At 32.5% G+C, this 13010-nt stretch overlaps 1 protein-coding gene and 1 long non-coding RNA gene across 10 annotated transcripts in view; both read right to left on the minus strand.

Moving 5' to 3' along the window:
* Positions 1-13010, minus strand: part of LOC5572048 (F-actin-uncapping protein LRRC16A) — a 147385-nt gene that overhangs the window by 49515 nt on the left and 84860 nt on the right. The window lies entirely within an intron of this gene.
* LOC110676415 lies at positions 2286-4571 on the minus strand. The gene is made up of 2 exons (XR_002500363.1): positions 2707-4571; positions 2286-2631 (listed from the first exon to the last, which is right to left on the minus strand). It is a non-coding gene; the product is annotated as an uncharacterized LOC110676415 (long non-coding RNA).

Below are 13010 nucleotides of genomic sequence, written 5' to 3' on the forward strand. Positions count from 1 at the left end.
GGAATTTTTGACACGCGAAAAACGGATTTCCTCCAAACCTATGCGTCGGAGCTACGTCGGGCAAGGTGCGCTGGGTAGTCCACCAGATCCGCTGTCCAGCGCACTATGCCCGACGTTAGGTTCAACGCATAGATTTTGAGAAAAATCGATTGTCGCGTGTCGATGATTCCGGCTTCCAACTGGAGTCGCGATAAATCGCACTGGCTCTGCACGCGGTCTGCGTGGTCTGTGTGGATTTGAATTCGAAACTTGTAACCTTGTTATTGGGTCACCAAGTGGCTCGGTAGATTAGTTGATAAAGCGCTCGTCTAGCATACAAGAGTCCTGGGTTCAAATCCCAGCCGAGCACGTGGATTTTTTTCATAATGTTCATAATTTATCCATTTTTACCACGCGTAATGAGTTAATTAATTTAATCTATTCTTATTGCCAAATTAAAGACAACTCAGCCCACATATTTCAAATATTAACAAACAACCGGGATAAAGGTAAATTACTAAGTGATGGCAAATTTTCTCTTGATAACTAAACTTGTCATATCTGGTTTGAAATACGAGTTAGAATGACTAAAAATAATACAGTTAACTCTCCCTTACTCGATATTCCGTATCTCGATATCGAGTTAGAGAACCATAGTAAAAGTTGGTTTTCATGGCTAACTCGATGGTCCCTTGGTTTAGTGTTCTGTAAGTCGATACATCCCTTACTCGATGGTCCCTTCAATATCGAGTTAAGGAGAGTTGACTGTAATTAAAATTTGCTTCTAGAACAACATAATAATAACATAATAACTCAGATTTGGAATAACATAATATAAAATTTCGACATCATGACTAATGTGAAGTGATGTGTGTGGCTGTGAAGCACAAATCTCCCAAATGATGGGGAACATGCCTCTGGAGCCGGCCTTCTGATACTGATGCAATTTCGCTCAAGTAAAATAAACATTCCTTTAAAAGAATTGGTTAAAAATTGTATACAGCGAGCTCTATTTTAAATGACACTTCTTCCAAACTACATACTGCGATCAAAGAAAATAATTTTCTTGACCATTTCTGGCATTTCGCACGCATCGATATTGATTACTTTTCGAGGCGATTACTTTTCTATTCAGGTGCATAGTCCCCAAAATATATATATATATATATATATATATATATATATATATATATATATATATATATATATATATATATATATATATATATATATATATATATATATATATATATATATAAGTTAACGGCTTATCCATGTAAAGGATTACCACAACTCACGTATCCTAGCATTAAATCATAAACAACCTAATGATTCACTTATGAATCACTTATGAAATGAAAGCAGATGCGTAATTGCGCAATCTGGAGATTGTCCGTAAACAAAACCATAAATAACTCATTATGCGCTTACGCGACACACTTTCAGTAAACATCCCAGATTCCTAGATCGAATTCCAGATCAAACCCATAAATAATCTACCATGTGACATATTTCGAAGAAACATCCAAGAGGAATGGAAATCATCACAGGCAATATGGTTCACAACAATGATTGACACTCTATTTACACACCCGCAAGTTCCCGATCATCAAACCATCGATCCCAGCATAGGAAGGACCGTGACCATGAATCATCATCGCAAGCGGATCAACAGGCAGATCAACAAGTGACGATAAAGAAAGCATTGTTCTTCGAGACGAAAAGCAGAACCGTTTGACGACTACGCGTGGGAAATTGCATCAGCAGAAACGACGCCACCACATTAGTATGCTTTCAAGGCCAAGGGCCAATTGAAGATTATAAAAACCATTTGCCAATTAGGAATAGAGTCAGTTGTATCATAGAATTAGAAGTGTTTTAGTTTTTTAAAAAGAACTCCACCCGCTCGGGGAGTTAACTGGCGCAGTCGCGTAGTAACCGGTCAGTGTAGTGAAAGTGAAAGTGAAAACTTAAGCGAAAATTAAGTATCAAATCGCTGGAGCTGCCACTAACGACAAACCAACTGAAGAAACCCCAATGAACATGGGACATTTTCTTCTACTTTTGTAAGTAATTTTGTATAATATTTTCTTAACAAAATAACAACCACTCAATCATCACAAAAATTTTTAGCATTAAGTTTTTAGGAAAAGAAAGAAAAACAGTGATTTGTATAATTATTAAAAGAAAAGTGAAGTTTAATTTTTTTTAGAAAGAAAAGTGTTGTTTTTACAGTTTTATATTTTTTTTTTGAAAGAAAAGTGAAATTTAATTTTTTTTTAGAAAGAAAAAGTGTTGTTTTTATATTTTTAAATAAAATATGGAAAATGAAAATTGGGATAATGTGAATCAACCTCCATATATCCCAAATACAGAAAATAAAAAAATAATTCGCAAAACACCCGCACATCTCACGAAAAAACAGAAAAAAGAATTTTATGCCCGTGAAGTTGAACGGTGGGCTCGAATTAAGAAAGAAGAACAAATTACTCGTAACAATAAAAAATAATTTTGGTATTTGAAAATTTTATTTTAATATTGATTCATTTAACAAATATTTCAAAATGGCTCATAATGGTAATGCACTTGATGCAGATGAAACAGCTCAAATGTTTCAACAAGCTGAAATAGTTCTGAAATCTATGCAAACTCCTCAAGCTATTAGTTTTTTTTTTTTTTTAAATCTTTATTTGAGTGTATTTTAACGCACGAGGGCTAGTTCTACACTTCAAGCTATTAGAGATTTGCCAACATTTAATGGAAACCCCGTGAAACTTCATAATTTCATAAGATCAGTAGATAATTTATTTCCTTTCATATCTGCATTAGAAAATACTCCATTTTTTAATGTTTGGTTACAATCCATTCGTGCAAAAATTATTGGTGAAGCAGATCAGATACTTGAAATTTATGGAACTCCATTAATTTGGAATGATATCAAAGCAAATTTAATCGCTTACTACAACGATAAGCGAGACTGTGTAACTTTAACGCGTGAATTATTCCAGGTACAACAAATAACAACTATTGAAAATTTTTATGGACAGGTTCAAAATTTGCTTTCCCTTTTAATCAACAATACAAATATTTTAATTCAGGATAATGATTTGAAAACGGACAGAATCGCGACACATAAGGAAAATGCATTGCAAGTTTTTCTTGCTGGTTTAAAAGAACCAATAGGTGGAAATGTTAGAGCAAGGAAACCATCTACTTTAAAAGAAGCTTTTGATGCATGTGTTGAAGAACGAAATTTTCAGGCCAAACAAGGATTAAAATCATCACCCTTCTATCCTTCTCTTCCTAAGCAAACAAATCAACCTACTTTTTCATATTTTCAACCACCAAATCCTAGAATGCCTATACAACAAACAAGAAATTTTTACGATAACATTCCCAAATTGCCTGTTCCCAACAGAAACGTTTTTGCCCCAAAACCTTTTCCCATATATCAACCTAAGCCTGCTCCAATGGAAGTAGATCGTTCAATACGAACTAAGCAAGTAAATTATGTGAATCGACCCAATTTTAATAATTCCAAACCATCGTATCCACAACAAAATCGAAGGAATTTTTTCCAACAAAATGGACCTCCAAAATTCCATGTTGAAGAACTTCATAATACTGAAGATCCTTCAGAAAATGAAACATATACAAATAATGATGGACATTGGATTGAAAATAATCCCTATGAGTACTATTATGAAAATCCATCTGAATACTTTTATCCATGTCAAAATAATGAAAAACCTATAGAAACAGTTGGACAATCAGATAAAATTTCTAAAGAAACCTCAGATCAGAAAGCAAATTTAATAGACAATTTAAATTTTCGGATGGTACCCAATCAAGATTCGATAACCTAAATTGCATACCATATCTAAGATTGAGAACAGCTCAAGGATTCGACGTAAAACTACTCATAGATACAGGAGCAAACAAAAATTATCTTAGCCCGCGATTAGTTAATAGAGCAGAACAACTACCCTTTCCAGCAACTATTACAAATATTATGGGCAAACATGTAATAAAAAGTTATGTAAATTTCAACCCATTTCCGGACATCATTCAAACTACATTTATATTTCATGTTTTCGATTTTCACAAATTCTTTGATGGCCTAATTGGCTATGAAACATTACAACAATTAGGAGCATTAATTGATGCTAAAAATAGCATACTAAATATTTCAGGTTTTCTATTCAAATTATATAAAAAATATCCAGAAATTGTTTCAATAGAAATCCCTGGTCAAAGCAGGTGTACCATTGAAGTTCCTACTGTTGCTGAAAATGGAGACTTCTATATTGAATATGATTATGAAATTTTACCAAATCTATTCATATGTGCAGGAATTTATCGTGCACAACAGAATAAAGCATTTATACAAGTGGAAAATAGATCCATTGCATCACAATATTTTTCACTAGACTTTCCATTAAACATAGAATTGAATAATTTTCAACAAGTTGATATAAATAATAAATTTTCTAATTTACCAAATATCAATCATAAATATAGGAAACTCATCGATCAATTGAGGCTAGATCATTTAAATACTGAAGAAAAAACAAAATTATTAAACATAATAGCAGAACATCAATCAGCATTTTATGTAGAAGGTGAATCATTATCAAGCACCACTGAAGTTAAACATTCAATTTACACTAAAGACGATTTACCTATATATCAAAAAAGTTATCGTTACCCTCATTGTCATAAAGAGGAAGTTAGTAATCAAATTCAGAAAATGTTGAGAGAACAAATTATTAGACCTTCAAGTTCTCCATGGAATTCTCCAGTATGGATAGTACCTAAGAAAATAGATGCTTCTGGTCAACAAAAATGGAGAATAGTTATAGATTACAGAAAATTAAATGCAAAAACAATTGATGATAAATTTCCTATACCAAACATCACAGATATACTCGATAAACTAGGTCGAAGTACGTATTTTACTACATTAGACCTTGCTTCAGGTTTTCACCAGATTGAAATGAATGAAAAGGACATACCAAAAACAGCATTTTCTACAGACGGTGGTCATTACGAATATTTAAGAATGCCGTTTGGACTTAAAAATGCACCTGCAACTTTTCAACGACTTATGAATACCATTCTTAAAGGTTTAATTGGAGTAAATTGCCTTGTTTACATGGACGATATTATCGTCTATAGTGCAGGTTTACAGGAACATTACAATAATCTAGCTGCAGTATTAACAGCTCTTGAAGAAGCGAATTTAAAGGTTCAATTAGACAAAAGTGAATTTTTACAAAAAGAAGTTGCATTTTTGGGACATATTGTCAATGAAGATGGTGTTAAACCTAATCCAGATAAAATAGAAGCAATTAAGAATTGGCCCATTCCAAAAACTGAAAAAGACATTAAATCATTTTTAGGAACATTAGGGTATTACAGAAGATTTATAAAAGATTTTAGCCGACTTACAAAACCTTTGACTCAATGTTTGAGAAAAGATGAAAAGATCGTGCATACACGAGAATTTGTTGACTCCTTTGAAAAATGTAAGAAAATATTAACCAGTAGTTCTGTACTCCAATATCCTGATTTCAATAAACCATTTAACATAACAACTGACGCTTCAAAATATGCAATTGGCGCGGTCTTATCTCAAGGCCCAATAGGAAAAGATAGACCTATTGCATTTGCTTCTAGAACACTAAATAAACATGAAGAAAAATATTCAACTATTGAAAAAGAGTTACTTGCTATTTATTGGGCAACAAAATATTTTCGACCTTATCTTTTCGGTAAGAAATTCACACTGTTTACTGATCATAAACCTCTAACAGGTGTCATGAACCTTAAAGACCCATCAACTAAAATTGCTAAATGGATGATTGCATTAATGGATTACTCCTATGATATTCAATACAAAGCCGGAAAACAAAATGTTGTTGCAGATGGCTTATCGCGAATTCCACATGAAATAAATGCACATGATGATGTTGAAGACAACGAAATATCATCTAATTCAACTACACAACATTCAGCTGATACTGATGATTCAGAATACATTCCGTGTACAGAAAAACCTCTAAAAGCTTTTTCAAACCAAATTATTTTAAAAATTGACCACAATGAAGATGAAAACTTTGAAGAAGTTTTTCCAAAAGTATTTCGTCATACTATAACAAAAATCAACTTTGGAATTCCTTGTTTGATAAGAATTTTCAAAACAAAACTTGATTATTCACGAGTTAATTGCATTTATTGTCCAGAAAACTTAATAAACACTTTACAAATAGTCTACAAAAATTATTTCAGTAGAAACAGAAAATTAAGAATTTTTATCTCTCAAAAGTTTTTAACCGATTTAAGATACTTTGAGGAACAAAATGAAGTAATTGATACTATTCACAATAGAGCACATAGAGGAATAGATGAAAATCTTGCGGAAATACAAAGAAACTATTATTTCCCTAAGATGAAAAATATAATTCGTCAATTTATTTTAGTATGCAAAGTATGTCAAAAAGCAAAATACGAACGACATCCTTATAAAATTATGTTCGCTGAAACCCCTATTCCTAAAAAACCTATGGACACAGTTCATATTGATATTTTTATTTGTCAACCTAATATTTTCCTATCTGCAATTGACAAACTTTCTAAATTTGGAATGTTAATTCCAATAAAATCACGATCGATACCAGATATAAGAAAAGGGATTACAAAATTGATTTCGACATATGGTTGTCCAAAATTGATTGTATGCGATAATGAACCAGCACTAAAATCACCCGAAATTCAAGGAATGTTATTAGATCTAGGTACCAATATGTATTTCACAGCATCAAATAAAAGTGAAATGAATGGAATTGTCAAGAGATTTCATTCAACATTAAGTGAAATTTATAGATGTATTCAGGATAAATATGAAGACATCACAAAAAAAGAATTATTTCGAATTGCATTAGCACACTATAATAAAACAATTCATTCAACTACAAATCTGAAACCTTTTGAAATATTTTTCGGTATTAAAGATGGTGAAGAAAGATCAATGGATATTGATGAAATTATAATCCACAGGAATAAGATTTATGATGAAGCTATTATAAAGTTAAAACAGAAACAAAATCTAGATTTAAGATATCATAACAAAAACCGTGAAATTGAACCATGTTTAAACCCTAATGATGAAGTTTATATAGCAAGACAAGGAATAAAGAGTAAAACAAAAGATCCATTTAATAAGAATACAGTTAAAACAGATAGAAGAAAAACATTTGAAGATATTAAGAATCGAAAATTACATAAAACAAAAATTAAAAGAATAAGAAAACCATGATGGTGATGGAACAAATAAAAAAATAACATTTATGAAATTATTAATATGAAAAGATTTATTAATTATGTTTTTATTCCATTTATTTAGATCTTAGAAGGAAATGTCATCAACGCAAATGATGATACATCCAAAACACGAAACATCATCAATGAAAATGATGATACATCGGAAATGCTTACAAAACACTTCAAACCAAATAATATTTTAATCATTACTACAAAATCTTTTATTTTTATTTTATTATAGATGGATACCATTTACCATGGGAACGCTAACCATCACTGATTTAGCGCGGCACCCAGGAATAATCGCTTTCAAGGAACGGGAAGCAAAAATCATAAAATCATACCATTTTCATATTCATCAAATTGACACCGAGAAATTTCAAAGTAATATCAAAATGTTTACCCACACTTTGAAACTTCTCAAACATAACGACACAACACCTGAATACAATGACGTTCTTAACGCAAGAATGATAAGCCTCTTAGAATCATACCAGAATTTGAAACCTTTAAAAAGAAACAAAAGAGGAATTTTGAACCCTCTTGGCACAATCATAAAATCAATAACCGGAAATTTGGATAACAATGACTTGAAGGACATACAACAATCATTCGACAAGACTGGAAATAAAATAAACGAACTCATAAAGAATAATGAGAGGCAAATTGAAATTAATAAGGAATTTGAATTCAGAATAAATCAAGTAATAGATTAAATAAATAATCACCAATTAGAAATATTAAGAAAACTTTCCAAACTTAATAATTTAGAAGAAAATTATAAAAACTTTTATATAAGACAACATATTCATGATACTTTGTTTAATATGGAGTTATTAGAAAGAAAACTTAGGGATATATTTGAATCAATTCAGTTCGCAAAAATAGGCATTTTATCAAAAACAATTTTGAATCCAAATGAAACTAGTTTTGCATTAGAAAAACTTGAACAACAGAATGTTGAAATAAAAACAATAGATGAAGTTTATGAATTTCTCGAAATAGAAGCTTTCCACAATAATTCAAAAATTATTTTTATTGTAAAAATACCTATCTTTTTGCAAGGAAAGTATAGTTATGTCAATTATGAAAGCATACCACTCAACAACCGAACAATTGCATCAGATTATAACATCGCCATAACAAACGAATTGTCAACATTCGTTACAAAGAAACATTGCCAAATCATCGAGAAGTATCGAATCTGTCAGTATAACGCAATACTTAATATAACACATGATAAATGCATTCATAATACCCTTAATGGATATAATGCTAATTGTCCGTATACTCAATACAAAGAACCATATAAAATCAAACAAATTAATTCAAATATGTTACTTGTAAAAAATGCTATTCAACCAGTAACTATTAACTCAACGTGTGAAACAGCAAATAGAACAATTACTGGAACATTCTTAATTACTTTCGACAACTGTATAATAACAATCAACAATGAACAATACGACGCCAGAAAAAGTATTGGTTATGATGAAACAAAGTTAATTCCAACCATTGGAATTGCAATTAATGAAACATCATTCCTGGATCAACCCGATATTCTTCAACTATACAAATTTCATATAAAAAATCGCAAACACGTTGATGAAATACAATTTCATCAAAATATCATTAGAAATACAACAATTAGTGGATTCACACTACTATTAATACTACTATGCAGTTTAGGAGTCTGGATGTATTTCTCATCAAAGAAAAATAATGCTACAACAATAAAATTAAATATGAATGGCCTAAAAGAATCCCCAAAAACATCACATAACACTGAAAATGAAAAAAAATCAACCGAAGATTCGAGACGAATCTTTTCAAAGGGGGGAGAAGTTAACGGCTTATCCATGTAAAGGATTACCACAACTCACGTATCCTAGCATTAAATCATAAACAACCTAATGATTCACTTATGAATCACTTATGAAATGAAAGCAGATGCGTAATTGCGCAATCTGGAGATTGTCCGTAAACAAAACCATAAATAACTCATTATGCGCTTACGCGACACACTTTCAGTAAACATCCCAGATTCCTAGATCGAATTCCAGATCAAACCCATAAATAATCTACCATGTGACATATTTCGAAGAAACATCCAAGAGGAATGGAAATCATCACAGGCAATATGGTTCACAACAATGATTGACACTCTATTTACACACCCGCAAGTTCCCGATCATCAAACCATCGATCCCAGCATAGGAAGGACCGTGACCATGAATCATCATCGCAAGCGGATCAACAGGCAGATCAACAAGTGACGATAAAGAAAGCATTGTTCTTCGAGACGAAAAGCAGAACCGTTTGACGACTACGCGTGGGAAATTGCATCAGCAGAAACGACGCCACCACATTAGTATGCTTTCAAGGCCAAGGGCCAATTGAAGATTATAAAAACCATTTGCCAATTAGGAATAGAGTCAGTTGTATCATAGAATTAGAAGTGTTTTAGTTTTTTAAAAAGAACTCCACCCGCTCGGGGAGTTAACTTATATATATATATATATATATATATATATATATATATATATATATATATATATATATATATATATATATATATATATATATATAACATGTAGTAGCCGGATCCTATTCTTGGCACTTTTGATTCACTTCGGCAGGGTTTTTTTTGAAAGCTACTGAGCTCATATTTGGCCACAATATGCGACGTATTGAAATGCATCTTACTGCAACATTTCATTTGCATGTCAAAGTGAATCATGGAACTGCACAAGTAGCTCTGCACCTTATCGACTGATGTTATAGGCTGAAACGGGTGGATTTGCTGGCTTGCTATTCAAAAGTCGGTTACAATGTTTAAGACAACTAGGAGAAGCTTGTCAAGACTACTTCAATTAAAGTGTTGTAGGGTGCAGAGCTACTAGCACACCTCCATGATTCACTTTGTCATGGGGGGTTATTCTCGGCCGATTTGTCTGAAACTTTGCACGACTCTAGTACGACGTCAAGGTGTACCCGAAACCGCTATTAACGCAGAAAAATGACCAAGAATTTGGCACCCAACATTTCAAGGATACAGTATTCAAGCATCTTCTCCGTGAATTTGAAAATATTCTAACGAGGGAATCGTAAGTTATCGTGATTTGAAGGTTTTGTGCTATTTTGGAAGGAATTTTGACATGTTTCAAAATCCCTCCCCTTGGTTATGCGACCTTGCCGCGATGGGAGGGCATAATCCATTAGCCCATATGATGGAAACCAAAGGCGTAACCTGTAGTGGTGGTATCACATTTTGGCATTTTTTGCTTAAAGCCGCGTCATAATTTATATGGCATAGACGCACTAATATCTCGGATGTGATCCAACGGACATTCTGCGTCATTGATAGAATTGATGCCCATTTCAAAAAATTTATCTATGCGAAGTGGACATTAATACTATTAGTGATGTTCAGTTTGCCTTTTGTTAACCAGAATGATCCGTAACCACTCTTACTATTAGCTAGCTAGACACATCGTTATCATATACGACGTAGGGAATACTTAAGAACTCTTAGGAAAATGACTAGTAGATTCACTGAGTAGAAATAAGTGGCGACAATCTTTTTTTAATATGGTTTTTACATTGCCATAATAAAAAATACCTAATTTGTAACAGCGGTATATTGCAGTGTGCGTTTGAAATGCAAATATCAAATGCGGGAACACCAAATGTGGTAAGATTTTCCACAAGAAATGCGGTGTCAAAGATAGATTTTTCTTGCTTGGGCGGCGGTGATTTATGAGGGAAGGGGTGGTAAAATGAACACCTTAAGGAAATCATCTTGTTTCTAGTAGAAAAACGAGAAATTTGTATAGTTCTATCGCACAACATCAAAAATAGGGATGTAATCTATAGCAGCGACATGGATTCAGACTAAAAAAGATAAATTTTCACATATTTTCATCGCTATCAAAAAGTGATGCAAATGTTCATTTTACCTGCACTATGTGGGTAAAATGAACAGCGGTTGGTGGTAAAACGAACACCATGCAAAAAACGTGAGCAAAACAAATATTTCTGAAAATTTTCATTGCCCCACCGAAAATACATCCATTGATGATTGCAACCCATTCAAAAAGAATTCTAAAGGTATCAGATTTGACATCATATCATAACGATATTCACCTTACTGAAAAACCACAAGTCTTCCGAGCTAAAAGTTACGTCAGTTCTAATTTTCAAACGTGGTTTTCTAAAATCTTAGTTTTCGTTGATATTTTCACTTCAATTGACCTACGTATCAACTCGAACACTCAGATTTATGCTCTAAATCGTCCGTGCGTGATAAAAATTCATCGAAATTAGTTTTTTCTCGGTAAAAGGCACGGTGTTCATTTTACCACCCCTGTTAATTTTACCACCACTTCCCCTACGATCGTTGCTAGGTGTCCTTTGATTGTTTTGTGTTACCGCATTTGGAAGAAGTTTAGTGAAGATTTGCGTCTCAAATGCAAACAGCAATAAATAATCTAATTCCAGCTTCATTTTCGCAAAATTTACAAGTAGAAAGTAGGCGTTGTGAAGCATTGCATTTGCCACCGAAAAGTGAATCTATTTATTTATTTCGTCAACCGACGTAGGGGGACATGGGGCAAGAAGGACACCCGGGGCAAAAGTGCCACCTCTAATTTCACGTAGTTCAAATCAATTTTTTGATGTTTAACGCAGGATAAGAATAAATTGAGTACTATTTGAGGGTTGTGTAAATATTACAGTTAAAAATGTTTAGTACAAAAAAATAGAAAAATGTGTTTAACTCACCAACGCAAAAAATGCGAAATATTATGAGAATGTAAAGAATGAAAACAAGGTTTGACTCCCAATAAATACAAAACATATTTATTTTTCCGCACAATATTGATGATTTGCAATTGTTTAATATAGCTGTGAGGAATTTTTTTCGAAAAAGTCCTTTTGACATTAAGTTTTACATATATAAAAACAGTATGTCTTATGGGGCAAGAGGGACACCGCAATTTTCTCATATAAAATCAAATGAACCCTTATTTTTCTTGTTTAATATTGCATTAAATCAATGATTCCTACTAAATAAAATCAAAATAAACCATCTTGGACATTCAAAATGGTTTCTGAATTTTTTTACTATTATTGTTACAGTCAAATAAGATGGAAACTAAATTAATTTCGTAAAATTACTTATTAACTATAAGTCAACTTTTATCCCTCAGTTTTTATCCTTACTTACTCTAGAATTTATCGTTTAGGCGGGGAAATAATAATATACAAAATTTGTGGCATTTTGCTCTGGTGGTCTTCTTGCCCCATACGAGTGGCACTCTTGCCCCGTGCCTCGTTGAGAAACCTCATAAGAAGGGACATTTTCAAAAATCTGAAATCATCATGTAATTCTTATATTTTTGAAATCTATCGATAACATCATTTAGAACAAGAGCTGAGCTTGCCCCTACGCTGAAATAATCTTCAAAAATTGTGCTAATCAACCATGATTTGAACCTATATATCTTAAGGTGTCCTTCTTGCCCCCAGCCCCCCTAGACTTGTAGGAGACTGTAATAGAAGCCTAAGGTAACTTTACTCTTCAATATTCACTATAAAAATGACTATGGAAACTAAGACGCTGATATCCATCATTAGGGTACACTTGCTAGTATCGAAAAATTGTTGAACAGACAAGGAAAGCGACTTTTTTCTTTAAGAATAGATGA

The sequence above is a fragment of the Aedes aegypti genome, chromosome 2, assembly GCF_002204515.2.
Source record: "Aedes aegypti strain LVP_AGWG chromosome 2, AaegL5.0 Primary Assembly, whole genome shotgun sequence".
NCBI lineage: Eukaryota > Metazoa > Arthropoda > Insecta > Diptera > Culicidae > Aedes > Aedes aegypti.